Source organism: Ricinus communis, chromosome 7, assembly GCF_019578655.1.
Source record: "Ricinus communis isolate WT05 ecotype wild-type chromosome 7, ASM1957865v1, whole genome shotgun sequence".
NCBI lineage: Eukaryota > Viridiplantae > Streptophyta > Magnoliopsida > Malpighiales > Euphorbiaceae > Ricinus > Ricinus communis.
This window is the reverse complement of record NC_063262.1, coordinates 8,335,936-8,341,935: the sequence shown is the minus strand read 5'-3', so window position 1 is coordinate 8,341,935 and position 6,000 is coordinate 8,335,936.

Here is a 6,000-nt window from a genome sequence, read left to right as displayed (position 1 = left end):
TAGATAGAGAGGGAAGAAAAAGAAAACAAAAAGGTTTATAGTAGTTATGTTGTTAACCAATCCTACATCCACTTTCCAATCTACAATTGGATATTTCACTATTAATGATTCTTTTGCGGTTGTAAAATCAATTCCAAATATTTTTCAAGCTCACACTTAAATTTATACACTAGGAATTTTTTCAAGCTCACTCTCAAATTTAGTGTATAGGCTCACACTAAATCTCAAAAGAGCTTTCTGCCTATGCTAACTCTCAAACCCTTTCTTAAATATTTTATGGCTCACAATCAAACCCTTACAGTAGTTTTTATCCCACCAGGCTAACTCTTAAATCCAACCAAGTGTTTAAGGCTAACACTCAAACCATTATAACAACCTTTTATAAAGATAAATATGTTACACAAAGGTGAGAATTAAAAGATTAATAAACTAGTTTATGTGAGGTTATTTCATCATCATTAAGTGGTCTTAAGAGGAAGTATTTATAGCCTCAAACTATTAAAGAACATCTACTCACATAACTCTCATCATATTCTTTTTCTTCTAGCTCTAGCTAGTTCATTAAATGCTTTGTCAGAGCTATCGCGGTCGCAACTAGAGAATAGCAGTCGTGCTTGCTCTTTCTTGGTTGCTCTGGATGAATCACAGTCATGATTCTTAAAGTTATAACAACTCTTTTCCATATGGTGCTTCTTCATTGGTCTTCATGAATGTGACTATTGGAGGCTTCTTAACGGTTATGAGTTTCGTGGTTGCAAATTCCATATAGCAATCCTGATCTCACTGAGGGTTGTATGCTCTCTAAAATGATATTTAAGCATATCGTGATCGCAATCCTATGATGGCAGCTGCAATTGCATCTCTACTTCAACGACTATAATATATTTCAGTTTCACAATCGTGATTCTTATATAACGGTTGCAATTTAGAGGACAAAAATAAAATCTAGGCTTTTGAGCACTAAGTAAAAACTTACAAAAATAAACATTTGAAATATATGATCAATGCTAATCAATTTGATTGTCAAGATGAAAATTAATGGTCCATAGATTTATAAAATAACTTGGGAAAACTATATATGTATATATATATATTATTAAAGATCTGCCTCAAAGACTTTTTGATCATATTAGAGGTCTCATATCACTAAAGAATAAGAAATAACAACTTATAAAGGTAAAGGTCCAACCAACCAAGTAGCTAGTTTTAGTTATTTTAGTATTGATTAGATCCAAGCCCAAATATAATAGGACTCTATACTCTCAACTTTCACTTTCATTGAGTCAATTTAATTTTTAATAGATCTGGTGCAAAAATTAAAACTATTAGATGATATTTTAAGGATCATTTTTTTAATATTCTTAATGTAACATATCTTTGCATGTAAATTCTTAACGGACTTGAAACATAGACAAAAATGAAGTCATATTGTTTTGTGCTAAAATACTCGTAACATTAGGAGGATGGTAAAGAAATTATTTTTTAGATTTTGCGATCATAAAATTTTAATATCTTATTAAATAATTATTTTATTCAAAACTCAATTTGTTAGATGTGATTTTAAAAATAATTATAATGTTAATTAATGTTGTTTATATAAAATGAAAAAATTATGTACCAAAATTAAAAAATAGAAAAGATATTCATCGGTGAAATTAAATTATTCAATCAGAAAAAAATAAAAAATGTAATGATGAATACTTTCCCCGTGGCTTTTTATCATTAGGCATTGGTTTCATAAACTCCAAGAGTAAAAATGTGTAAAACGCAATATTAAAGCTGCAACCTCCACTTTGCCCTTTCCATGTCATTTTTTAATTCATGAATAATATTACTTTTATGGTTTAGATCTTTTAAGTTTATCATTTCAATAATTACTCCTCTATCCTCAACTATTAGACATGTTCATGGGCCTGGGTATCCACCCGGCCCGCCCAGGCCCGCACTCTTCGGGTCAGACTTGAAATGTTCATAAAAATTCAAGCCTGGCCCGATATTTATTTTAATTAGAAAAAAAAAATGTTATACCTAACATTTGAACTTGTGACCTTTAACTTATAATTAAGTGCTACTTACCACTTAGCTATCTATTATTTTTTTTATAATTTTATTGTTATTAATAATATATTTAAATAAAACTAAATTCAAGCCCGACCCATATTTACAGGTTTAACAATTAGTTGGGCCGAGCCGAGCCGGGCCGGGCTTTTTTTTAAAAAATTCTGGCTCAGGTTTGGGCTGAAAAATATTAAAAAATTCTCGGGCTTGGGCGAGCTCGGGCTTGTTCAAAATAAAGTCAAGCCCGGCCCGAGCCCGCCCAAATCCGGCTCATGAACAGGTCTATCAACCAACGATGCAAGTATGATTAGTTCTTAAAGAAAAGATAAAAGTAAAATCAGCTCTTTTATTTGTTTTAGAGAAGTAAAAGAAAAGAAATTAAAAAATTAATTCATAACACCAATAGAATATAACTCAACAAATTATAAATAATCCTAAAATAGATGAATTATCAGTTTTATAATAAATATAATTAGTGACGTATTATTCAAGGAGCTTCAATAAATTAAAAAAAAAAAACGAAAAAAAAGAGAGTTTATGATCGTCAAACTTTGACGTGCTGAGATAGTAGGATAGGTAGTTGGTCTGCCACATTGGACATAATAATAAAAGCATTTCTAAAGGTCAAAATTTATAACAATCAACCTCTTAACATATTTAATGGTAGCAAGAAAAAGAGATTTTAATAGTTTTGCCTATTTTTGATGAATAGAAAAAGGAAAGAAAGAAAGAAAAGAAATTAGTTCCGAATCGTTCGACGGAAACCTATACCTTCAAATATAATAATTGTTTTCTGAATTAGTCTCTCTCATTTCACTTTATTTAAGAAATATATATACAAATGATGAATAATAGTAAGTCCACCATATACGTAATGCACATTTCAAAATTAGTTCAACAAATAAGAAAGAAAACAACTCATAAAATAAAATTCAAAAATTTTAAATTGAAAAGACGTGGTATCATACACTTCATTATTTTACAAAAGATCATCACAACTAAACTAGTAATCATTTTTGTATACACAAATTAATAGTTGTTCTTCGGTTTGTTGTATTAAAATAAGAAAAAGAAAGTGGCTGAGTTATCGTCTTTGAATAAATTCAATTTAGTAATTTAGTAATTATTTAATACTCAATTCATTTTAAATTATAGGTTCTATTAGAAATTGCATATATTCCTTACATGAAATATGATTTATTAAGTTAGAGTTAAAAATAAAATTTTGAACAAAAAATGACTAAAATTAATGGGACTTATGATTTAAAATGAAGTGGATATTATATAGCTATTACATAGTTTTTAGATTGTCACGTAAGCAATAAATTATTTAAATATAACAATTTAATTATTTTATAATCAAGATTTAGATATCAAAATTATATAAATTAAAATCTGACGATGAAAATAAAATTAAAAAAAGTGACCATTTAGGCAATTAACCCCAAAACGCTAATGTAGATTATACAATACCATCCAAATTCTCACTGTAGCTCAAGAGACCAGAAACGATTTATTGCTTATGAGACTAGAATTAAAGTAAGGAACAGGAAGTTTCACAATAACCCAAAACTAATAAAAATAGCTGCAAGCCACTACGTGATGACTGAATGCCTCATTTCAACTGCATATCAGCATTCAATTATAAGGTGCTCTTCGTCACTTAAGAAAGCGATTAAGTATGTTATATTCATACCTTTAGAACTAATTGACTAAGAGCCATTGCCAAAAGCTCCAATACATAGCAACCATGTTGAGGAACTAAAACAAAATCAAGTCAGTAAGGACCAACAGTCAAGTATTGTTGGTTAAGGCCTCAGTACAGATCATCATAGGCCACAAATCAAGGAAAAGGAGCAACCTTTCTTCCCTAAGAAAGAAAGGTCGCTTCAATCTTTCCCAAGCTAGAAAGGGATGTTGACATAGAGCATAGGAAAGCTACTAATATCAAGAGGACACTTACTCTCAGTAACTTGTATATAACAGAATATTCATACTGATATAATCTCAGAATTCTATTTTGTATACTCATCACAGATTAATAAAGCAACAAATACAGTTTTCTACATGGTATCAGAGCAGGCTTGATCCTGTCATCCCCTACTAATCCAAACCAACCACAAACACAAAAAAAAAAAATCTTTCTCGCCATGTCTGACAGTGATATCACAAAATTAACTAACACTGTGCTAAAAGGCAATCAAAATTATCTTGAATGGTCGAGGTCAGTTTACATCAGCCAAAGTGGCAGGAAAAAATTAGGGTTCATCACAGGTACCCGAAGCAAACCTTAACTAACCAATCCAAATCAACTAACCAAAGAAGAAATGGAGGCAATAGAGAAGTGGCAGATGATAGACCATTTGGTCATGTCACTGCTCACTAACACTATGGAGCCTCAGATAGCCAGACTTTGCATGCTTCTGGAATCCTCACAGGCCATATGGAACAAAATGAAAGGCCTATATGGCCATGAGCAAAATTATGCTCACATTTTTAACTTAAAGCAAGAACTGGCACATATTAAGCAAGGAACTCGGACAAGCACGAGTTACGCAAATAGAAATATTGACCAGATGGGAGGAACTACAAAGTTATCTCCCACCAACAATCGACCCAGAAGAGGTAAGAAGAAGAGCCGAGCAAAACTTGGTATATACTTACCTGGGAGGGTTGGATATGAGTTATGAAGCCCTTCGATCCCAAATTTTATTGTCAAACAACCACCCCAAAATCGACGATGTCATAGCCACCATCCAGCAGAAGGAGACTAGACGAGCGACTATGGGCGGGACTAGCAGTTTCGATAACACAGAGAACAGGGCTTACATCTCTCACCTATCGCACCCTCGCGAGACGACTCGAGCGAGAGAAACGCCTGCCAGTGTCGAGAGGTGCGACCACTGTGGAAGGCAAGGGCACACTCTCAGGAACGCTGCTGGCATCTCCATCCCAATCTACGGCCGTGTCTCAACAGGGGTGAGAGGGGCAGAAGCGGGAGACGAGAGAAAGAAGAGAAAATGAGGTTTGGCGGCTTAGGCGTCACAAACTTCTCTAACCCTAAGGGTTATGAGGAGACGTTGGGTCGAGAGGTAAGTAACGGGTCGCTTTCTTTTAACTTACTTCGACCCGGTTCAACTGACCCGACCCAACCCAGCTGCGACCCAACCCGAGCTGACCCGACTCCAGCAATTGGGCTGACCGGGATCTGACCCATTTTATGCAGCAGACCCGACCCAACAGAAAAATCACAACTCTCTCAATTAATTTCTCAGCTTCAATCAATTGTTCAGCTCCAGCAACCCCGTGGGTCAGGTTCGGTTTCGAAAAATTGTATAAATTCCTTAAATGCCTCTCAAAATTGGATTATTGACTCCGAGACAACGGATCACATGACATGGAATGCAACAAAATTACAAGATTTTGTACCTATTAATTTCCAACATGTGATCATTGCCAACAACAATCAAGCTAAAATCTCTAGTTTTGGCTCCTCTCATTTATTGCATAATAATATTCATGATATTCTTCTCTTGCCAGATTTTAAATCTAACTTATTATATGTCGGTAAGATCACTAGAACTCTAAATTGTAATGTTATTTTTTCACCGACTGTAGTATTGTTTCAGGATCGAACCTCAGGGAAGAGGATTGGTGAGGGGCGCTTTGAAAATGGCCTGTATTATCTCACAAATTCCACAAACCAGTGTCTTGTCTCGACCAATCCTGTTAATCAAGAAATGTTGATTCATCGGCGATTTGGGCATCCGTCCGATAGAGTCTTAAACCAACTCTTTTGTCTAAAAATGAACTCTAGTTGTTGTGATGTTTGCAAATTTGCTAAACACACTAGATTACCTTTTCTGTATCTTTTACTATATCCGATAATATGTTTGATTTAATTCACTCTGACGTTTGGGGACCTGCCCCTGTCACTTCATA